The sequence below is a fragment of the Cebidichthys violaceus genome, unplaced genomic scaffold, assembly GCF_023349555.1.
Source record: "Cebidichthys violaceus isolate CVI_PGR_0920_01 unplaced genomic scaffold, fCebVio1.0.p SCAF_67, whole genome shotgun sequence".
In the NCBI taxonomy this organism is placed as follows: domain Eukaryota; kingdom Metazoa; phylum Chordata; class Actinopteri; order Perciformes; family Stichaeidae; genus Cebidichthys; species Cebidichthys violaceus.
The window spans coordinates 518,452-543,862 of NW_027176894.1; the positions used below are offsets into that span (position 1 = coordinate 518,452).

Consider the following 25,411-nt stretch of genomic DNA (forward strand, 5'->3'; position numbering starts at 1 on the left):
TGCCCCCGCGACCCGATCCCAGATAAGCGGGCGAAGATGAAGGATGATGAAGGAAGGACTTATTTGGTAAAAACATTTTGAACTTCGAGGTTATTACTGGCGTCGTTCATCAAATCGTCTGTGATGAGCAGATTGTTTTTGTCTGGAGGCAGCAGTACGTCACACAGGGAGTCTGGTAACACGTCTACAAATTTGATGTCTCTTATTTGAAGGAGGTGGTTGTATAAAGGCTGCCAGCAGGAGTAAATGTAAACTACATTATCAAAACGGTGTGAAATAACCCTCGAGGCATTTTCAATAATATCCTTGACAAAAAATGTCTTCCCACAGTTTGAGGGGATGCTCACCACCAAACTAAAAGGATGCTGTAACCTCACATCAAATCCAGGATCAGTATCCATAGAGGAGGGTGGTTATAATCAAACACCCTGCGCTTATTGTACACCACCTGTACTTTCTTAAAAACTGTCATTTTTAAGATGGAACTTCTTTTTATCCCTTTTGAGAGTGTCAGACACCATCATGTGTGCATTGGTATTCTGATTGGCTACAAAGGAGTGGACTAGACCAACCAGTGACTCGGCTGTGACAACTGAGGCATTTTTTTTGTTACACCCTTGCATTTGACGTGAGTTTCGCCATGGATCGTGTTGTAGGCATAACACTTTGGACCTTGAGACAAACTCTATGATGTAATCTTCCTCAGGGAGCACACACACACACACACACACACACACACACACACACACACACACACACACACACACACACACACACACACACACACACACACACACACACACACACCCATTGTTTATCTCGTCTGTGAGGTCACCAAGATACGAGCCGAGGGGCGGTACCCTGTCACCAGCCCTCGATGTGAAGACGATGCTGTCTGTCACAATACAACACCTTCTCCTGTAGCGTATCTAACGGGTCATACAGCATCAAACGAGCATGGGCCGTTGTCATGGCTCCTATAAAGACATTTGCATCTTTTATGCGTGAACCACGGGCATCCGCCTGATGCCATTGCACCATGGCCACCATGATTGCTAAACATCAGCTGCATAAATCTGTCTGGGTCAGTTATCAGTTCACAGGAAGGCATATTGTTCCGCATGATAAATCGCCCCACAGAGTTTAGGAGAAGTTTATCACAACTTCTCATCGCTTTGTTGACCTTGATTTTGCTGGGGTCAAGTTTAATGCCCTCATTTTTTAAATTGTCTGCGACATATTTCTACTGATCTGCAGGTGTTTTGACATGCCCAGGGTATCCTGATGCCTCCTGGTTACATTTCAGAAAGGTCTTGACATAACCCCTAAATAAGGTGTCTGTTGTGTTGGTGAAATGCCAAACTTCATCAATGGACACAACCTGATAACCCTTTTCAACAGCCTTCTGAAGCTCGAAAGACCCACACTCCAGACAGCTGTCTGTCTCTGTCACTGTGTACATGCACTCGTCTGGTTCAAATCTTCAGCACACTTGCCGCACAGGGGGAACATGAGTTTGTTGTGACATCTGTAGGACAGGATGGTACAAGCCTTATGGGGGGAGCACAGTACACTTTACAAACCCCAAATAATTATCGATGGACTCAAAATCCTTAAAGATAATCTGGGGATGTCCGACGGGGTACCGTTTAGTGGCCTGAACAGTCGGATACAGACTGGTAAAGTCGTAGTATCTGACTTGTTCATCATCACCAACCTGGTGGTGTAGCTTCATGGCATTTGTATGTCCTCCAAAGAGAGCAGCTCTAGGATTGAGGCGTTCAAGCTTCTTGTACGTAGACATAAATGTCTGCAGCCAGGCTGGATTTCTTTAATGCTGTCCACTCCCACATCACAACAACACGCAGATGATAGCGATTTTGCAAGGCGTATATTTTGTCCATGAACACTCTGTACTGACGGCCGTAGGTAACTTTGGTGACAGGATTCATAGCGGATGGTTCGTGACATTTGACACACCCGTGGGGAAAAAAACACCCTGCAAATTCGTAGCAGGTGTCTGCCTCTGTATTGATGCCGTCAACATAAAGGGGGGAACAGTTGGTCACCATTGAGTGCATGTCTGATCTCGACTCTGTGTGCCACATACTCAAGCCACTGTATTGAGACGTCTGAGTAGGCCTTGTTCTGGGCAGTGTAGACCCCTTCATGTGTCAGTGCCACAGTGTCTACGGGGAGAAACAGTGTTTTGAACACATCCATACAGCTAGAAGCCAGGGTGATGAACGCAAACGGATCAAGTTGTTTGCACTCCAGAAAAGACGCCCGATGAACAGTGCATGCTCTGCGTAACACTTCTACATCATTGACGCAGTAGCGCCGGATCTCTGTCTGGAAATCAAATGTTTCATCACAAACAGTTGCACACCAACTCATGAAGGATGCTTTGTCACTGTCACACATCTCATGGTAACCATAGTCAGCTGGAGAAAGGTACTTACCGGTGTAATACTCATTCGCCCGAGTGTTGAATTTGTGGGGAAAATGGCCTTTCATCAGATCCTCGAACCCTAAAGCTGCAGGTGTTTTTGACAGGCGCATGGGCAGAAAGCTGAATGAATCAATCCACCGCTGGTTGTAAGCACTGTCTCACATCGGTATAACCCGGCTCCCCCTCATGGTCACCATAGGGGTGATCTGTTGTTTAACAAAGTACTCCAACAAGAGGTAACTGTCAAAGCCGGACGCATTGTGTGCTATGAAGGTATACCCACGGTACCTGGGCTTTCTGTAACGCTGCACAAACTCATCCACACGGTTCAATGTATTGAAAACAAAACTTGTTTCCCTCAATGTCCATAGCGCATACAAAATTTGCCTCATGCTTGCCATTATGATACAGAGTCTCAAAATCAAACAATATGTATTTCGTTTGCACCCCTTTCTTTCTTCAGGGGCTGAATAAAACATTCATGGGGTCATCACTCTCCAATATCCGCTCTGTGAACAAACAGAGGGTGTGCACTTGTGTCTTTTTACCCTCCTTGTACGTTTTTACCACAAGTCTCTCAGTATTTCAGAGCATCACAGGGGACGGCCCCATGGACTGCTGTGTTGGTCATAACGGTGTCTGGATTTACATATGCGCTTATACACGACATATTTCAGTGCGGGGCCTGTGTGTGTGTGTTTATGACATGCTGTGAAACCAACATTACATCGTTGTTTACAGTTATGGTATAGAGCAGTTTCATATGTCTGGTAACAGAATCCACATGCATAGGATGCACTGTAAAACCCTGTCTGGTTTTCAATCATGTGATGGTGGTCATTGTGCAAGTATAACCAGACTGTGTGGGTGGGGGGGGGTGTCATGTGTCTGGAAACAATGCGATTTTTTTTTTTTACTACCTGCATTGTGATGAAATATTAGAATTTTCACACCCAGATGTCTCTCAAATTTGGAGACATCAGCGAATGATACACTGTGCATGTGATCAAAGCCAACTGAACTGTGCAATAGGATGCATATTCTAGTTTATCATGCTCGGGCATAGTAGAGTTATTAAAATGGGCAAGACAGAGAGAAACACAGATTATCTAGTGTGGTAGGTCTGTATAGAAAACGACCCTTCTTAGCGATTATCTCATCATATGGGATCTTCCCTAGTCGAAGCCGCCGCCCACCCCCCCCCCGCTTCTATTCTGAGCTACACTGACTATTTGTTCCAATTCATCGTCTGACACAGACTCATCATTACTCTGCAGGACCTGGGCAATTTGTTCCATAAACAGGTCTACATTATATGAATCATTAGCGTTTAGAATAGCCTGTATATCACTAGCCGGGGGGGGGGGGCCCCCCACGTAGTACCACATTTAAAACGCTGCCAGCAGGCGAAGTATCTATAGTCTGGGTAATCGCGCCCGACCAGGTGACCACGGACCATGTCTGGGACTTGTTCAATGTCATTCAGGTTAATGCCTCTGAAATCAACACGTTGCCCGTCTAAGAATAGGATTATCAGAACACTCTGGATGGGCCACAGTGGCAGCAGCATCTTCAGCAGCGAGCACACGCTCTTTCAGGGGCCGCATTCTTTGGGCCTGATGAGCAAGCTGCTGTAACGCTGTGTGTCCCTCATGGTGGTGAGTAGAGCCATGAGAGCGTATAACAGAGGAGTGGTCAGCGAGCATATGTTCCTTTAGAATACGCATTCTTTGTGCCAACTGCTGTAGCGATGTCTGTCCCTCATCGTCATGAGCTTGATAGTAGAAGTGCATCATAAAAAGCATGGACCGCAACAGGAGTGTCTTTATCATAAACAACCACACTATTGGAGACATATTGACGCTTGTTGTTGTGCCCCCTATGTATAACCAATCACACTAAGACATCAAAAATGTACAAATTATGAATTATGCAGTCTTCTTTGCGAGGACTTCAAGGGTCGTGTCTATATCCCAGAGAATACGAAGCAGAGTCTCTGAATATGGCTTGTGAACCTGTTCTAAACACCGCTTATGCTCCTGAACCAGAACATTCAATGCCTCAGTGATCAGGGTGAGCTTTTTATCCGTCTCGTTATCGGCAGCGGCACGTGTCTCACTGAACAGACGCAGGTAATGACTGCACTGCCCACAGCCTTGATCCGTAGGAGCTACTACACCCTGATTTACACTGGGGGGGGGGTGTTTGCACATGGGATACTTGCTGAGGGGGTGTCCCATATATCAATGCCTCTGTAATAGCCCAGTCAAGATCGCTCCGAGTACACAAGTCAACCAGATCGGGATTTGTTGAAAAAACAGAATCCAATGTGGGGACGTATCCCCCTGACTCAAACCACAATCAACATCAAACTGTACACAATCATTAGGCACAGAGGTATCGATACACATATCATCATGGTTAGGCTCGTAATCAAACGACGTCTGTAAAATATCATGAGGCAATACAGACGGATGCGCCTGTGGTGAAGTGAGACCTCTCGCTCTTTCGTTGTTGTTTGAGCAACGAAGTCATGCCAAGAAAAATCAGCTGGATCCGGCTTACAATTAAAAAGTATTTAATAATTCACAAATGCTAAAAGACAGTTACAAACCGAATTACACTGTCGACAGTAAGGAATCGCGAAACCGAGTTAAAGGACTCCCCCCCCCCCCCCCCCCCCCCCCCCCCAACCGGCCGACAAACGCCAGTTTACAGTAAAGAGGATCGCCAAGAACTGAATAGTTTCACTCTGAACAATGCTTTTATACCCGAAAGTCAGTGGTTTACATTCAAAATCTAGTAACAACTTCAGTGACCGGCTAAAATTCAATTGTCTCCTCCTGGCCTCAGACAATGCTCTCTATTGTTCCAAGTGATGATCCTGGCAATGTCCGTTGGTCCACCTCCTCGTAAAAGCTCCGTCCATCCGACCCCCGCTTGAGATGTTGAACAAGGATTTAAAAGTTTGGTTTTCTTCTAGACCTGGGGCGTTACGTCCATGGAAATACGCTGACCTCAAGCGCCTGTAGTCGCTTCTTGTTTTCCTTGCGAAATAGCAAAAGCACCGAAAGGGGCGAGATACTTGGTCAGTGTACAAAGAGTACTCGAGGAGTCCAGGCTTCACCTATACTTCAGAGGACCATCAAAACCTCCTACATGCTGTAGGTGGGCTGATTGAAGTGTGAGAAACATCTCCACAGTCGCTCAGATTATAAACGGTAGGTGGGCTGGATAATTACTAGCAGCCTGATATTGGAGAAGTAATATCTTCTCTCCAGCAGAGCAACCATGACAAAACATGAAGGGTTACAAGTCGAAGCGGAGAGAAACCCTTCTGTTAATTTACTGCTCTGTAATGAGACGAGATCCTCATTTACCCCACCAGTGTCTCCATCAACAACCACGGTAACACGCTTGAATCCCAAACCAGAAAATTGATGCTGCAGAAGTTTCTGGGGAAACCTATATACTTGAACTTATTTCCCTGTGCTGGGTGGTGGGGGCACATATGGTGGAGGACATACGTCGAGATCAGGATTCAGGAGAAGATTTCTGAGACGCTTTATCTGCTCCTTTCTCACTTGTTGTTTCTACTTTAGGCTTCATTTTACACTTTCTTTCCCTACTTTTGGCTTCATTCTTTTTTTTTTCTTTTTTTTTTTTTTCAAACTTCTTTTGTGACTTTCAATCATTTCCAACTGTTTGACCTTTTTTATATTTTTCTTTCTGATTTCACCCACTTATGTGAAATTATCCTCCTTGAGGAAACCCGCATTAATTAACCCATTCATTCAGATGTTGACGACTCAATTCACTACACTTGTTCTTCATGAAAGCTACATTAGGCCCATCAGGCGGAGGAACCTGGTCTTTACTTTTCTGACAAACGGGCAAATATGTCACAGTAGAGAAGTAGTACGGTGGAAATTTTAACTCGCAGCGTCCAGTTGCCAAATATCTTACTGCTGTTATTGCCATGGGCGCATCTCTAATGAGATCAACCACAAACTCACTGTGATTCAGCGTTTGGAGAATATTTCTTTATCTTTCCACCATTTTCTCCTCTGTTTAAGAAATTCTTAAGCCTCTTAAAATTCCTCCTCCAGTTGTTCACCTTAGGAGCTCTCCTAAGGACTAAGATGCTTTGTGAATAACTTATCTTCACATTCTGTTTTTTTCCTTCAACGATATTTAATAAAGCAGATCCTGATCTTTAAATTACTTTTAAAGGGGGAAATGTGTGATATAGCACATTCATAAAGTATTACAGCAGCACATGTTGGCTATTAAAAATCACTTCAATGACTTATTCTGCTTTAAGATCTTCTGTTCATTTAGAAGAACGCAATGACATGAATAATCTTTAAATTACTTTTTTTTTTTTTTTTTTTTTTTTAACTTTATAAATACCTGTGAATGCACAGCAATGAGTGAGCAGGTGTTGATACAGCGGGAGGCCCATGAGTTCCTCTGGGAGGAGTTGCTGATGAAGGGATCGACTTCCTCAACATCTGGAGAGCAGAATAAGAGATCAGGATTAGATGGAGGGAAATGCATGCTCTAAGGAATAGAGAGACAGAGGAATGACTGCAGCTCTTCTTGTCTCTGCCTCATTACCACGAAGCATCAGCACAGCTGTTTTTTACATTATTGGCTGAGTGAAGTTAGAGCTGCTTTTTTAAAGAAGTAATAATTAGGTATATCAGTTGGGGCTTATGCTGCTACTTCACTGCATTTTTGAATAATTTAACTGAGACGCCGTGAAACTTGACAAATAAGAGTCAAATGTTTTTACAGAGGGAATTTGGAATTTCTTTTTTTAGTATTTATAAAATGTACAAGTCATGTATGAGAGACTCGCTAAAAACCTTTTAGAATATAGATATGAATGAAACTGGAAAGTTAGTTGTAAGTTAGTGCTACTGAAGTGGCACTTGAATACAACTAACTTACTCACGGCTTTCATTTAGGACAATGGAAGTTCTGTCACAGACCTGCAATTATCATTGACTCTTTACTGAATGTAACTACCATCATTCTCTCGCCTTAACACCGTAGTTTCCATGCCCTCATGTCACAGGGAGACATTTTTTAAAACGGTGGCTTAAGACGTAAAACATTTTTGCCATTGAACATAATCTATGGTTTTGATATTGACATTCTCTCCTGACCATAGGGTTGAAAGACTTGTCACATTTTGGAGAAGATTATCACTGAATTCATGCTGACAAGTGCTCCATGTTCCCCATAATCCGTCTTCAGTTGGACTCTTTAACAAAGCCCGGGACCCCCACTGACTCTACACTTAAATGATATACTTGTTTTAATATTCTCTTGTACATTTTAATGTTTCTATTTTTTAAATCATGTCTTGTATTTTGCACTGTGTTGATTGGAAGGTGCATGACATTAAACGGTCAAATTCCTTGTCTGTGCAACATGCTCTGGCTGTACAATGCATGCCTGATGTATCGAGACACAGATTTACTACATGTAGACACGTGTCACTAGTTTGGATACAACTCCAAGTTCCGTCTGCTCAGATTCAGCTGTACAAATTGAAGTTGCGTGGATCAGGATCTCCAACTCGGCGATATTGGCTGACAGCAGAGTAAAAAGATGGATCCTGGTGGTACGCATTGACTGTATACTGCACTACCAACGGATGAAAGGAATATGTATCGCATTGCATTCCAGTGGATTCACTGATCCTTTTTAAAGTTTGGCGGCATCGGTGATGTCCAAGAATGGAAGGCAACTCCGTTTCACATCTTGTCTCTGATCACAACCAATAATAAGTGATTTTAAATGAATCAAATGGGAATCACTGATCTGAGGCATCAGAGTGTTTAAACAGTCCAAGTGGCTCTTCACAGATAATCACTTTGATATCCTCTGCTCCTGTGTGCTTCACATATTTCCCTCATCTGCAGAATGTCACCACACTAAACAGACAAAAGTTGATTATACTCACCGTTGAGGTGTTGCTGTGCCAGCTTTTTTATTTATTTATTTTTTAAATCCTGAGGATTTTATTCTACAACAGAAATTGAATGTGTCATATCAGTCAGATTTCTGCACGCTCTACTATGGATGAGGGGAAATAATGATTGCGTCGCTGCATAACCTCTTGAACGTGTATTTATCCATGTATACGTTGGGGTTAAATTAAAATCACACAAAGTCTCTGGAAAAAAAACAAACAATTTATTTTCTTCAAACAGGATTTTGTCTGTAACCAAACAACCAGAATTATGGTTCAAAATCTTCTGCATATCTTTTTTTTTTTTTTTTTAAATTATGGCATGTCCCTCAAACTCACTGACATCACTGTTAGTCACCAATACTAGGTACCATTAAATCATCATTATACTGAGAACCATTCAGCTGAACTACAAGCACTGGCAGAGAAGAAACCAAACCACCATCAGCAAAAACTGATCACTAAATGTCCAAAAATAATTTGAGGTGTACAGGTGCAGGTCCAAATGTGCAGCTGGTTTGATGGAACAATTTGCTTCTTTTTCAAGTGTTGACATCAGTCTGACTCTGATCATCTCTCCGCTTTCCATCGAGTCACAATCCACCTGTCAGACCGAAGCAGATTATCATTTCAGAAGCGCATGAAGCGTCTGTGCTGCAGTGCAGGAGGCGACACACAGCCACAGTGTGTGGAGTCTGCGCTAAAAGCTTTACTCTTCAGAGACATCCAGAGAGGTGGGAGAGGAAGCTCCCAGCAGGCTGCATACAGCAGGGAGGAGGACACTTAAGTGGCAAAGGGAACCACATGTGATAGAAATCTAGATCAGTTCACAGATGTGACTTGGTTTCCTGCCAATGCCGCTACGTTTAGATAAGAGAGGAGGGGGAAACGATAAGACAACAGACCAGGAGCTTAGTTCAAAGAGAACAAAGTTATGTTTGAACCATGGGAAGGATAGGAGTCACTGTGTGAGAAACGTCTTGACTTCTTTTAAAAAATAAAAAAGTGTTTCTTGGCTGAATATGGTTCAGATAAATCTTTGTTCCTTCAGTTGTCTGTGCAGTTTTAATGGTGTGGGGGGGGGGGGGTAAAGGTTCGTGGTTAACTGATCTCAAAGCTTTCTTCTGATGTCCTCTCATCAGAGAGGCCTCTCCTTGCCAGCTTCTGAGCTGAATCTTCACTGCTGTGACTCCAAAACTGCTTGTTATATCCTCTTACCTTTCACAGCAAAAGCCTTCCTGCCCTGCAAATAAATGCCCCCCTATGCTTACCTACAATATGAGTTTTTATGGCTGCATTGTTGACGGATGCCCCATTTTCTCTGTTTCTCCGACAAAGTACCTGGGTGTCGCCAAATCCAGGATGTTAAACGTTAGGGCTGGGATATATACAACAAATTATATCAATATAGTGATGTGTATATTGTCTTAGATTTTGGATGTTGTATTGTAATACGGCATTGGTGTTGGTTTAAAGGCTGCCTTGCAGTAATATTTTCCGAACATCTTCGAGACTTTTCCAGCTGCCTGTTTACAATTTTCCGTCATTCCCACATTACTGTTGATTATTTATCAAAAACCTAATTGTATAGATATTTCGTGAAAGCATCAATGGTGAACCATACAATACTGTTGCGATATTAATGTCGAGATATTTGATCAGAAATAGGGTTATTGTATTTTCTCCATATCGCCGTGTAAATAAAAAATAAAATGTGATGTTATCGCCGTTAAACATTGTAACGGTTTACTTACTGACACATTGAGCGGTTACTGAGAAACGATATCATTCATTTGGAGTTGTGTTTGTGTCCATCTGATGAATTTAATCCAAACATTCATTCTATTTCAGTTCTGTTTTTGGTCTCTACCAACTCCTGAGGGAGCCATCCATCTCTTCAGCCACTAAATGCTCCACTGTGTTCATTGGACAGGTGCCAACAATTCCGTTTGGTGCCGAGCAGGGAGTGTACTGTGGGTTATTAGAACAGTTTCGCTAAAAACAGCTGCCTGCTGCTATGAGATTGAACCAAAAAAAGTCAAATTGCTGCCCTGACAGCTAAACAATGAGCTGAAAGCTGAACTCTAAAGCGGAGTAGAGCCGCAGATTTGGTTGATTATTCTCTCACAATGTGAAAGAGGTCGCTCCTATTGATACATTATTATGAAAGATATGGATTTCTATCCAGTTTAAGGGATATAACTTCAAAGCTTAGTAGATCCATAGCTAAGCTCATACATTTGGAATCATGTTTGAAATACGGTGAGAGAACATTTATATTTACTGAAATTATTTTCCCACAGACGGTCTGACAGAGCTTTAACCTTCAAAGAGTGATTACAAGCGGGAAGGATTGCTGGAGGATGAAGGTATCGTAAAATATCCTAAAAGGTTTACAGACCTTGTAAAAAGTAGGCGAAATCAGATGATCACACCCGAAGACATGACGACTGAACTCCCAGGTGACATAAAACAACATCCTGCCAAATGGAAGTAAATTTGAAGGGCTCTCCTGTCTCTACATAAAAGTACCCAGAACACCGAACCACAAGAGGGCCTAGCTTCACACATTACCCACACACCATCAAAATGCTGATACCTGCATTATTTCCAACATTTCAATATGACGGTGACGTTCAGCCAGAGATTTTTACAAAGACATTAATTCCACATTTACATTTTTGAATACTTGGTTGAAACAAGGATATCAACACCTCATAAGTCCAACACTGTTGCCTGTTTGTATCAGTATATTCACAATTTACAGTAAAGCATCAGAAGACAATACTGGGGTTTTTCTTTCTCTTTTTTTTTTTTTTTTTTTTTGGTGCCTCGACATGCTGTTGATCCACTTCTGCCAGCAAAGTGTCTGAGTGGCTCTGAGTGCAGCGTTAAGTCTTGAGGCGTGGCGGGACTTTACCGTCTGACACCACATGTTCATCGGTACCTCCGGTTAGATAAAATACTCCTTTGGGTTTCCGGTGGAGACGTTCTGGGAGTCAGTCTGGTTGTTGAAAGGGAAGTCTTGGCTGTCCTCCTGTTTGACTCCCTTCACTTCCTGGTTTCGATACGTCTCTTTTCTGCGGTAGAGGAATCTGCCGGTTATCGCCAGGCCGGTCACGATCACGAAGATCACCACCGCTATGACGCCTGCAAGGTAGAGGACATTCACGATGTAATGGGCTGAGATATGAGAAATTGTAATGTCAAATTTCAATACACAAACTACTCGACAGTCATGCCTACTTTTCTCCCGTTTTACTGCCATACTGTTTCCTAATGTTTTGAATATCTTACTAATCTAACTTTCAAGTACATTAAACACAATTTTAAATCTTTTGAAACTATCGGGCTCTTCTGCTCTGCTGAGCACATTTGGGAATATGAGAGCAGGTTTCATTTAATTGGAATTCTAGAATACGACTGAAATCAATTTAATACTGCATGACATTATAAAGAAACCATGCTTTTTTTTTTTTTTTTTTTTTTTTTCAAGATAACTGCAAATAAGTTTTCCCATCAGCAAGCAATTCCTGCATAGGTTTAATTAGGTGAGCTGCCCTTTGTGCACTGAGACAGAGTCAGGCCAGTTTAATGGACAGTTTTAAATGACTTTTTTCTCTGGGCCTCACCTTTTCTATCTACACGATTATAGATTGAACCTTTTTCAGTCTTCTCTTTGAATCAATCTGTGCTGGCAGAGCAACAAAGTTTGAAATGAGTTTTAAAAAAAAAATCTTGCCTGGCACATCACTTTACTCTTTCTTTGAGCTCAACATCTGTCCACATTGTTGTTCACCCCATCAGAGTTGATGTGTAACCTTCATACCTTTTTTTTTTTTTTTTTTTTTTTTGGTGGCACTTTGTTTTGGTGAATTTCTTTTCCACCAAACGCATTAAAGTTACTACGAGGACCTTTTCATTTTATGTTGATTTTGGTGCCCCTGTGGACAAAGGCGGAAGTATTTCTGACCACGAGACTCTCCTTTAGAAAACCTTATTTTAGTGCAGCATAGTCTGCTGTGCACCAGTCCTGGTTCTGCTTCTCACGTGACCCCCTCTCTTCTAGCGGGCCCAGAGATGCAGCCTGGGCCCACAGCGGCGCTGGAGGAGTTTCTGGTGAACCTGCATGTCTGATTTTGCGCGGAATCTAAGAGATATTAGGAATAAATACGTAGAAATAGCCGATCTCCTCGTTGATGGTCTAGTTTACTTATGTAGGTCATATAGAGGCATCGGTATTAGATTGAGACAGTTTCATAACATTTAAAGGTAGTGTTAGGAACTGTTAATATTTGATGGGTGAAAATCAGTACGATTGTCAACAGTGTACCAAAAACCAAAAGTTTCTGCTGTTGTGCCGATGAAGCCGGTCCTTGTTCCAGTAGAGTGAAATACAGTGAAAAGGTTCAGTACCTCCAATCAGAGCAGAGTCAGTCCTGATGGCATTGACTAAAGGCTGACCTGAACCCGCTGACCCAGACCGGTCTACAGCAGAGAAAGAAGACAGAAGGAAGAAAAACATATTAAAGACAGAAAATGAAAAATCAAAGGGCACCCAGAAATGGAACAGATGTCAAAGAGTAAGAAAGACATGAAGAGACAAGAAAACAATTACAGAAAAAAAGATGGCGGAGTCATAGAAAATGAAAAGATAAATGCCCCAAAAAATAAATGGATCAGAAAGAAAAACAGGATCAGAACGTCATCATTCAGAGTAGACGGGGGAATACTACATCAGCTCTCCAAATGACTGTAATAAAGCATCACAGACTGGATGAGAGCGAGCCCGGAGGAGAGAGAGAATCCCCAAAGATCTGTGGTCCAAATTAATTAAAGCATTGATCACACTGTCATTAGCCTCCAGAAAACCAGGAGGATACTGTGTGAGATTAATGAGCCTCTTCACGAACTGGAAAAGCAATTTTCATGCAATTTCAACACACAGAAATAAAAAATAAAAAAAACATCGGGAGACGTGTGCTACTCTACAAGCAACCTCAACGCAGAGACACAGAGCTGGAATATGTAATGCAATCAATTAAACAATGTCATAAAAAAATGTGTCGTGTTGGAAAGAGTTCTAGAGCCACAGTGGGTTTCAACATCTGTCCTAAGAAATGTTCCTTCTTGATTTTTTTTTTTCCAGTTATTGTAGTTTCCATATAAAAGCTGTATTCATACCATAGCAACTATGAATGAGCCGAGCGGTGTAGCTTGTTATGCTACGTAATAAGAGCTTCAGGCTTGACAAGTGAACCAAAGTTACTTTAATGACTCTGTGTGGGGCAGACAACGCTGCACTGTCGTTGTCACTGTCGGCTGCACTGACTGTGGCTTCTTCTTTAGTACTTGGAGGAGTATAGGATTATGGGAGTCGAATATTGAATATTGTTGTCTGCCTTGTCCTGACTTCCCTCCCGCTGTTTGTGCCACTCGGCCTTAAGCCCATTGCTTCATGCTGAGGAAGTAAATCTTTGAAAGCGGCTCACAGACTGTTTCAAATACAGTTAAGCGCCGTAGTTTAAAAAAAACAAACAAATACTCTGGATTTTTCTTGGGACTTAAAAGTATATTCATCGTGATGAAGGAACGTGTCACTCAGGAACTAAATACTCTGTTGCACAGAGGAATACGTTTTGGCTACATGGTGTACTTGTTACATGTTGTTTATTGTCATGACAATAAGATGTTTAAAATAACTCGTCCTTTAACTGTTTTACACAGCTTATCCTCCAGTTTCCGAGCTTCCACATTCAGTCTTCTATGTAAAAGGGAATGTGATTTTGCCTTATTATAATTTCCATTTACCATGTTTTGTAACGTCAAGGATTTGCTATAAATAAACAAATAAACGGTCGAAACGCATAATGGACCTCACTTTTGATTCTTTTGTGTTACAGAAACTCCAATTAGTGTCCGCACCATGACGTGTGAAAGAACACGTAGTTGTATAAAACCTGATGTTGAATTAACGGACTCCTCCCCTCCCTACCTGACAGGTGGTGCGTGTTCTCTGCCGCGTAGGGATCGGCCGACGCCGAGGAGCCGCAGTTGGACCGGACTAAAGGCCCGGTGATGACGACGGGGCTGGTGTGCGGGTGGAGCAGAGCAGCTTTCAGAGGGCTGATGGTGTTAAAGTGGACCACGGAGAGACAACCGGTAAAACCGAGAGACGCCAACCGGGACAGCTCTGGATCCAAATCATCGGACCCTGTCGAAAGGAATGGAACAAGAGAAGGTTAAATGTGGTTTTTTTTAAACTCGAACAGAGATATAAATTACAGAATCTAAAACGTGCTGTACATATTTCATAAAGTTTATGTTGACATTAAACGTCTGAAGCGGGTACAGTCCTGACATGCTTCTGAAATATATATCCCTTAACAGAGTAAATAAAACGCCTACACTGAGATGAGAGAGGCATTTATAGATTCTGTCAGCTATATGTTTAATACTTATGGGCTTTATCTCAATTCTTATGGCCATGCACTCACGGGTTCATTGACTCTGCTGCAGATCGTCCTGTTAACCCTCATTGTGGGCAGTACATTAACTTGAACTGATTGAGCACCTCTACACATCATTCATTCATTCATTCATTCATTCATTCATTATGCTGAGTACAATGCTTTCGTTTATTTAGTGCAGCAGCAGGACACAAACTGACATCAAGTCCGGATCCATATTGCGCATCACCATCCCATCAGAGAGAATGTCAACCGTACAGACGGTTACCGTTGCCATTACACCAGTCTGCATCTATCGCTCCTCGAGACAGATGTGCACTTTCACCTCCGATCTGTTTACTTTATGGACTTAAATCCCCTCATCGTTCACCTCCGCTCCTCCACAGCAGCTGTGAGAGCCGACGTTACCGCAGTAACCGGCTGCATCGGTGTCTGTTCGGATGACGGAGAGGTGACACATCTGTATGTTGATGAGAGCAGCAGGAAACATTACTGCCGCCTGTAAAGCTCCCCTCAGCAGAACCACTCTTCACTTCCCCCCCCCCCTCTGTCTGTCTCTCTGTATTCCTTCCGGGTCCATTAGTTAGGCTGATGGATGACGGGGTTGGCAGGAAACGACAGAAAATCCACTTTCCTGCTGCTTTTCTGATCCTGATCTGCCTCTCTGCCTCCTCCGGTTTGACAGAGGGGAGGACCGGTCACACGCCGACATGACGAGGTTAAAACACACCGAACCGAGGTACAACGTCCTGGAGCTCCACATCCACAACAGAGGGAAGAGCTTGGAGATCATGCATGAGCTCCTCCATGAGATAGATGGCGTGCATGGCTCGCATAAATGGTTTTATTATGACATTTAGTTGCATGAAATGGTATGTTAAGTTTTGACGTAAAAAAAAACAATAAAATGTTTTGAAAGGAACCGATGACAATTTTTGCATGCAATCATTTTAAATGATTCCATTTCCTGGATGCCAAAAAATGCAAGTCATTAATTAACTTAAAAGTAAAAGGCCTCTGAAACACCAATAAGAAACCAAAAAAAAAGGTACTTTACAGACATTTTCTTACTTGGTATTCGTTTGTAGTGCTGATGAAAGCCATTTGAAGAATCTGACATGTTTTACTGAACTAAAGAAGCAGTGTGTTTGCTTTTAAAATCGACAGTGCGTCTGTTGTCTGTCTTCAGAGAGCTGTGACTGCGGTCTCTCCGATCCCTCAATGTTATTAACAGCTTATATCTCAATCCGTCTCTGATGGAGCCAATTACTGTCTCACCCCGACTCTGCTACAGGTCCCCGTCCGGGACTACGCAGCTAAATGGGTAAAGCAGGGCATTACAAAAGCCCGGGTTGGAGACGCTTTGCAGTAAAGCATCCATTACATGGACTCCTGTTGAATTCTGTAACTGGAGTGAGGCGACGGCAAACCGAGCTTTGACCAAACAGTCTGACTTTTTTCAGAAGTCCAGAACAACTAACTGGTCAAACTGCTTTAAATTCGGGCAAAGCAAGTATGATATTATAATGTTCTTTGGATATATGGTTATCTGAGCAAATTGGTGACAATTTTTCGTGCTTCATTCCAATCTCTTCTGATGAACTTAAAAACATGACCAACTCTACACCTGCTGTTCAACTTGGAAGTCTCACTTTAAAGTGGAGCCTCAAGTTCGGCGATTTCGCCGTCGCCATCTTGGCTTTTTTTGCAACCGATGAACGGAAGTTACCATATTTGGAATGCGGAGGAGAGACGTAGAGACGCAGGATGAGGCTCTGGTAGCGGCAGCGACCTGTCAATCACAGTAAGCCCGCCCTAAAGCATCCCCTGCTTTATGGTGTGTTTGACTCTAAATGGAGCATAATGTACTAAATGAACATCATGCTGTATTGAAGAAGACTTGAAACTAGAGATTGAGACCATAAACTCATGTTTACAATGTTTACTGAGGGAATAAATCAAGAGAGAAGTAGAGTCATTTTAGACTAGACTTCTATACAACCGGAGGAGTCGCCCCCTGATGGTCAGTAGACAGAATGCAAGTTTAAGTCGCTTCCGCATCGGCTTCACTTGGCCGAACTAGAGTGTGACACAGGAACTTATGTGGCTACATCCAACTTCACCGTTTCCATCTGGACTCAGCACTACTTAGAAATATAAATCGCTTAATTGTGTTGAGTGCTTTCTTTTGGTACTAACATGTTTTTGCCTACATTTATGCCTGCAGATTTTCATAAAAGAGCACATGATGTCAGATAAAGCCAAATATCACAATGAGTCTGAGTGTTTTCTAACTTAAAAGGCCTCGACTCTGCTTCTACTGCCTCCTCGCTTACCGTGCACTCTGCCCAGCACCAGCGACTTGATGGCGTTGAACTCTCCGTCAGATGTCAGGTTGAAGTCTTCTCTGGGATTTTGGTCAATCTGAAACAACCGACATAGTTTTCTTATGAACTGTTGTTAAAAATGGTGTTGCCTCGGAAGACTAAGAGTAACTTTTTGAACCCATTACTTGGTGTGAAAGAATAATCTGAATTTGGAAATGAATTCTTTAATGAAGGCTACAGAGTGTGGTCATGTGGCAGTGGAGAAGAAACCAAACTCAAGTTTCAAATCCATCCATTTGACAGTAATGCTTGAAGAGATACTATTTTACTGTTAGTAAGTCTCCACTATCAAAAAAAAAAAAGGTGACCTATACTACACAAGTGTAAATGTTCTGGTAGATGTTGCTGATGGATAATCCAGTACTGTGTGCTCGTATACACTGTGGATGGAAAGTGGTTACAGTTCGGTCCTGCTGGTATTTATCTAGATAAGCTCAAGGAAAAAGTTTTATTTGCTTTAAATTGATATGATTTATTTCATTTCAGTTTCCACATATTATCACCTGAAGCGTTTCTCTTCTGGAGAACAGAGCATGATGGGAAATCAACAGGAAACCCTTGGAGGCAAACAGTGGACACTGGCCTCTCTGATAACCATTTACAAAAAAACCAGAGGACACAGTGTATCTGAAGTGATTTGGGCTTCGGGGAGTCATTTTTCAACGGGACATCTGCTCAGGGGAGAGGATGTGATACTGTCCGCTTTCCAGACCTGTGTGTGGGGGTGGGTGTGTGGGTGGAGATTTTAGGCTGCTGGCCATCGGGACAAACCACGCTGGAACTCTTGTTGAGATTCACCTGATGTCCCCGGAGAATGTTGCTAACGAGATAATGATTCAAGGTGATGGAAAGCGGCAAAATGAGAGGCACTTCATTTTTCACTGGAGCCTCGGCGCACAGTGAATCAGGAGGCCGCTGCACCGAGGCGAGGTCACCTGCTTTTTCATCTCGGGGGGGGGGGGTTGATAATTATAAAGACATTCAGGCTGCCGGATAGATGAAGTTGACCTCATTTATCATCCGAGCCTGTTGTTAACGAGATAAGACGTTCAGTAGATCCAGATACCATTGAAACGCTTCATATTTCATCCGAAGCTCTTCTAATGTGTAGTTTGTCCCTGCTGCCCTCCCGTAGCTCTGCTGTCATCACTGGGTTTATTATCTCTGAGAGGAACCAGACCGGACTGTAGAGAGGGGGCTCCGTTTGTTCACGACTTTCTATTCATTGAGATTTAACACAAACACCCACACATGTGATCTACTATGTGTCTCTGGTAGATTTGTTGGTTCCAGGAGTCTAACATTTTAGTGTTTAATATCTGGAGAAACAGCAGGCGACTCATTATCTCATGTGGGGAAGCGAATACTTAAAAAAATGCCACACGCTCAAAACGTTTCCCTTTTTTTTTTTTGTGGCAGATTGGTAAACTGTCCATGTTTCCACAGGAGGAGAAGAGCGCTGTGATCTAAGTTTGACTGGCTACAGCATCAGGTCCTGGTCATTATTATGTGTTGAAGTGTCCGCATGGAGATAAAAAATGCACTGATGACACTTATGAGTGTCGTCTCTGAATATGTAAAAAGTTATGGCAAGTTAAAAGGACACTGCATTCAAGATATCGCTTTAATGGTCATGAGCTGTAGACATGAAAGGTGGTTATTGGAGTTTGACAGTTTCATTCTTCATCAACTGCGGCTAAAGTTTAAAATCACGTCATTGACAATGGAAGTCTATGCAAAACTATGGACAGAATACACGGCCTACATTCTTCACGAGACTTGCTGATATGCTTTTGTAACAAAATTTAAGTTGGTCAACGGTCGCAATCTTTAACAACCCTCCGTCTGAGTGTCTCCACCCACAGCTTGAGAGATGCCTTCGCAAAGGTGCGCCACACACTGGGTAGCCCAGCTTCTTAAACTTTGATGCTCCACTACAGCCGCAGTAAACGCGTGGTTAACGTCGTGAATTCAAACGAACACACAAGTACAGAAAACGCGTAGCTTCAAAATAAGCTATGGACACAAAAACTAGTCTCCTGGTTGAAAGTCCTGTGTTTGAAACTGAACTTATTGCTCATTGTCTGGCTGTAAATGTCACAGCTTTTACTTTGAAATTAGACGAAAGAGTCAAACAGAATGAACCTTAAATCAACTCTATGCTTTCATACCTTGTGTGTTTGTTCATACATGGTGTTGACTGTTACCTGCAGGGACACGGAGTCCGTCAGTCTGCTGATGGAGACGGTGTGCAGCTGTCCGTCGGCCAGGCTCTTCACTCTGCTCCTCAACACTTCAGCATCTCTGCTGCCGTCCAGCTTGTATCTCACCTCCAGCTTATCTTCACACACAAACACGCAAAGTTTTTTTCCATTTTAAACTTTTTCTCTTGGTGAAAACATCCAGGTTTGCTTTTATAATTTTTAGGAATCTCATTTTAAGGATGTATTTATTTTTTTTTGCTTCCGCTGATGAATCTGAATGATGAGTATCTGAGTCAATAAAGCTTTCGATATTAAGAGGATTAGAAGATAATTCCCTATCAATACAACTCCAAATCTAATTAATTTTCATAATATTCAGAGGATTAAATGCAGATTTAATGAACGCCGTGTGATGTCTCTGTGCTTTTAAGATTAATAAGAAGGATAAGAAATAACACGTTGTCCTTAATAATTACATTTTTTAATACCTTTTTCAAGTATAGTCACTTAATCTCATAAAGACCCACTGTTCTTTTAAATAAAAAGGTGTATTTACCAAGAAGGAATACTCATCCATTCAGCTGTTTCTGATAATAAATACATGTATTTTTGAAAACAAGCTTTAAGGGATTGACAAGGGTTTGGGCTGAAGGAGGTTTGAATGCAGCAGAGGGGCAAAATATATAAGAAACGAGCTGAACAAAAGAAAGCTCTCAGGGATTTAATTGGACACTTCAGTTTAAGTGCATTTACCTGACGACTCCACGGTCAGCATGAAATGCCCTGCTGTCCGTCAGCTTTCTCTGAGTCATTAACACCGGGAAAAAAACCCATTTACAGCTAATCTGCCAGCAAAGTGCCCATTTTATTGGACTACCGGATGCTGAATATGTCATTTTAAATTCAAAGTGCCTTCTACTTCTCTTAAAAGCCACAACATAATTATGTCACACTAAAGTTTATAAAACACATCAGCAAGTTTTCCACCTTTTTTTTTTTTTTTTTTTTTATTCACATTGACCTGCCACCCATTACCAGCCCACCAAACTTTTATTCTCTCGGCATCACTCAGGTCTCAGTGATGAGACCAGTCAACACTTCTTCTTCAGCCTGAGACAAAATATAATAGCCGGCCAGGAGGGCCAGATTAAAAGGCACTAGAGGCTGACGGGTGAATCCAAGGGAGAGGAAAGATCTGACGGATTCTGATCTGGTAAAAGCTGCAGAGGATGAGGGGGAGGAGGAAGGAATGGAGGAGAGGTCTATCGGGAGAGAGGATGACATGAGTGAGAGGAAGAAGGGGAGGAAACGTAAGATGAGAGGCTGGGAGGAGATGTGAACACAGGAAAGTAATTGAAAAAGCTTGAGGGAGGAAGACGACGATGGGCGTAAAGTCTCGACAAGAATAATATAAAAGAAGTAAAAGCAACCAAGCAGGAAAAGTAAAGAGATGTACACTAGATAGGATTTGAAAAAAGGTGTAAAGAGGGTGAAAGACTGTGAGGGAGAAGGAGGCAAACGGGGAAAGAAGCTTCTGAGAAGATTTTCATCAATAATAGAGGACGCTCAACATCAAGTCTGAATGATATTGAGGGAGAGGAGACGAAAAAGATGTGAAAAAGGCCTGAGAGAGGGAAGAGGTGTTTAAGAGGCTTGTTAAAAGTGATACACCGAATCTTGTGTGCAATCTTGTTTTAAACAAAATATTCTAAATAAATGAAAGCTGCATGAAAAAGAAGTCGAGGTAGATAAGACGATCTAAAAAGAAAATGAGACGCTCTACTTGAATCTTGTGCATCAGCCAAACTCCTTCAGAATAAAAGCCTCCTCACCGTGCTTGTTGATGAGCAGGGCCAGGGACTCTCTGTAGTAGGAGCTGACGTAGAGCAGCAGAGCCGGACTCTGGCCGGTCCTGAAGCTCAGGGAGACGTTCTCTCCTCTCAGCGTCATGTCGGAGTAGATGGAGGACGGCAGGGCGCTGCTGTTCCGGCTCAACTCGTACGGCTCCTTGAAGGTGTAGCTGACGGACGTCCCCGATTTGAAGCTGGCCGACACCTCTGAAGGAAGAGACACGGGTCACAGCGGCAAGCTCTTATTTGGCAGTATCCGAAATGGAAAGAAGCGAGATTTATGAAAACGGAGTTGCCACAAACTAACATCGAAGATCTCTTTGTGACCAAAACTACAGCATTATAAAGCTTTTTATTTTTGGCCATGGTCTCATACAGACATATTTAAACCTCTTAAATCTAGAGGCTTTTTGATATTTTCAGATCAAGAGTTCGGTCATTGATCTCCCATCAAGGAGTTAGTCTTGAGTACCTTTCTTCGTGGTATGAAGGGATGGGGAGGAGTGATCAATTGTGGTGTACTGCATGGAGTAGTCCGGGCTGGGGATTAGGCTGTTGATGCTTGGGACGGTAGAGCCGTGGGGCGATGAGAGGTTTATGAGTCTCTTCTTTTTTCCTGAATATTTCCTAGTAGCAATGCTGATAGGACTGATTCTGAATATGGGGAAAGGTTGGCTAATGAGTGGGCTGATCATGTATGAGTCTTTAACTTCCTGAACCAGGAGCTTGTGGACTGTCGGGCTCGTAGATGGCAAGTTTTTACATGTAGATTCTGTCTTAACCTTGCAAACCTGGGTAGAAGCTGTGTGTGAGACCCTGTATGAGGAAGCTAAAGAACTGGCGGTCTGGGTGGTTCTTTAGGGCGTGGACTTTATTGGCACGGGAGATGGTCGGGCGGAGTCGGGATCTCCCCCTGGGGCTGTTGGAAGGCGAGGGTCCGACGACTTCGGAATTGTCGGAGGACAGTTGTCGGGAGCCGAGGGGAACGTGGATGTGGTTGATCGCAGCCGGGTTTGCTGGCGGCAAAAGATAATGGGAGAAGCTGGGATCTCCGGGACTTCTGGAGTCGGCTGATGTTCTTCGAACAGGTCGTGGTCGGGAGGAGTGAGGGTGAGCTCCAGGTCAATGTTGCAAGGTAAGCGGTTGAACTTTTGATTTTTTTGTTTTTGCTCGAGAATTGCACGTCATGCGAAAACTCAAAGAGGAAGTGAACAGGTTCAACGTGCTCAAATACTTTTGTGCGAAGGAAATGAGCTGTGTTCGGGTTTTGGTCCTTGTTCCTGAACTAAGTTTATAAACTAAATCTTCCCTGGCTGAGCACAATTCATATATTTACAGTCATTTTCCGTATTGTTTCAATATTCTAATCGATTGCTCAGGGTTATGTTGGCACGACATGTACTGCTTTTAATAAACAACTGTGACATTGCCACAACAACCTTCATCCACTTGTCTAGACAGAAAATGTCTCTGTTGAAGTAGAAGCAGAAAGGTAAAGTGTTTTCCTGTGGTTGAATATACATTATGAGAATATACCCTATATGCACTAAATGACTGATTAGACGACATTGAATGGCGGCACAGACGTCCAGGGCTGATCTGCGGAGTGAAGGACTCCACTCAGACAATTTCCTGCTTTAACCCTTTAATTCTCCTCCGAAAAGGGAACTTCAAGCTGAAACGACACAATACATCAAAACGTGACCTCGGATGTGGAGATATGAGTGAACTGCAGTGACTGTAAAGCAAGGACGAGGGGGAGGAGGCGAGAAGTGACACTGTGCAGAAAATGCTTGAACAGGTCTCACACAGAGCGAAAGAGAAATACATTACAGAATAAACCCTTTTAATGGCTTCAGCAGTATCAAACTGTGACAACTTTGTCTGCACAGAACAAAGAGAAGAAAAGTAGCAATCCAGCAGGGAAGGAGAAGACTGTAAAGCTGTGCTTTAAAATAATTCAAATCATCATTTACATCCATGTTCACCTGCTAGCAGATGTATTATGAAGAAACACATTTGTTGGACCTCGATGCAGTGCTGCGGTCAAGACCACCTAAACCGTGACCAGCAGTTCATGACGAAGACCAGGGTGAATCAAGACTTTGAGAGGGTTGAGACCAAGCAGAGACCAAAACCATACCAGTGAGACACACACACACACACACACACACACACACACACACACACACACACACACACACACACACACACACACACACACACACACACACACACACACACACACACACACACCTACCTACCTTCAAATTCATCTGGAACATCCACATTCCCGTAAAAACACCCACAAGGTCCTCTCCATTCACTTCTGTCATTGCCATACTGTATAAGTGTACCTTGAGAAATGTCCTGATGAAGCAATCAACAGGCTTTGCAAAGGGGAATTTTACGTGCAGGAATTTTCCTTTTTGTTTTGTATGAGCGATCATGGTTATGACGTTGGCAAACAAATGAGACCATACACAGGCTATTTAGTGAAGTATACGCAGCGGTGGTCTTGGAATAAAAGCCTGATTCCTCTCTGGCTGAGAACGAGGCGAGATCAAGACCTTCAAAAAAGTCTTCTGGAGACCAGATGGATCTTGAGCACTACAAGAACTCTCTCCACAGGGCCCTATGAAGCTTCCCCTTTACATTCTTTAGCTTGTCTATTTTAATACATGTGACATGATGCTGAGAGGATCTCTGTGACAAAAGCCCAACAATGTAATAACAGTATTGTTTTTAATGGTATGACACCTCCTGTGTGTCTGTTTGTGTACCTGTGTGGCAGAAGACTCCAGTGTACGCCGACAGGCTGCAGTCACAGTGGAAGCCGCTGGCTCCCTCCACACAGCGGCCCTGGTTCCGGCAGAGCGATCCGTAGCTGCTGCAGTGACCCGGGCAGCCGGGTCGAACCCCCGGTGTGATCTTCGCCCTCTCCTCCAGGTCCAGGGTGACGCCGTTCAGCTGCAGGGAGCGAATGCAACCCCGAAAGCCCTTCTGCCTGGACGCCGTGCCTCCTGAAAACATGTCATCGCATGACATTTACTTATTAAATGCTTCATTTTAAACTTCATTTTAAATGGCTGTGTTGCTAACATCACAAGCGTCAAAGCATAAAGGAATCAAAGATTCTACTGTCTGTCCTCTTTGTCCCTGCCGTTCTTTTATGTCCTTGTGATGACAAGTGTGTACATTTTCTCTCTAGTTTTTTTTTTTACAATTCTCCCCCTCCTATTATCCACACGTCACCGCTGCTCACCCAGAAGCTCTAAACTGTCAAGAGTCTTCTCGTGAAATGACACAATGGTGAAACAGTAACGAGACAACACGCTCTAGGTGAAATGGCTGAGTCGGGGACGTAAGTTTCAACAGCTGTCTTTTCGTCCGTCTGTGTGGAGAAGAATGGCCAATTTCCTTCCCTTTCAATCACCTTTCCTTGCACCCTTTCACCATCTCCGGCACCTCACTTGCAATCTGTCAGATTCTTTTCGTAGAAGCTGCAAACCTGAGCGCATGAAAATATATATCAAAAATGCATGTCCTCCTCATATGTGACGGCAGCAATCGGAGTTCAAACCTGACAGCCTGTCATTTCTGCAAAAGGTCCCGTTATTGTTCTCAGAATTCAGACATGCCACCGCTTTGCTCTGTGTTCAAAGCTGACGACGTTGAACGCTGAAAGCAAGCAGCGGCTTTTCACAACAAATCATTGAGCGCCGGCCGGCTCTCCTTTCTGCTCCGACACAAGTCGGTAAACGGTAAGTCATTGAGGCGGGATGGCTTCACACAAGATACAAATGTGGGCTCAAAAGTTTCCATTTTCGAAGCGGTGTGTCGAGACGCTCGACATACTGAGCGCTTGCTGCTAATGATTTCAGCCAGTCTGACTAGAATCAGCCCGACTGTGAATTAATTTATAATAAGTAATCAAAAATAAAACATTTTGATGCATCTTGCTAACTTATTTGATGTATTTCCCGATAAAATCAAATATGAGTTCAGTAAAAAGCAGGGAGATCAGAGAGGTTTTAAAAAGGCAGTAAAAAAAAAAAAAGC

The 25,411-nt window shown here is 42.9% G+C and overlaps 1 pseudogene; it reads right to left on the reverse strand.

Annotated features, from left to right (window-relative positions):
* Positions 1 to 8,657: 8,657 nt before the first annotated feature.
* The window catches only part of LOC137890620 (contactin-associated protein-like 4), a 78,847-nt pseudogene continuing 62,093 nt past the window's right edge, over positions 8,658 to 25,411 (reverse strand).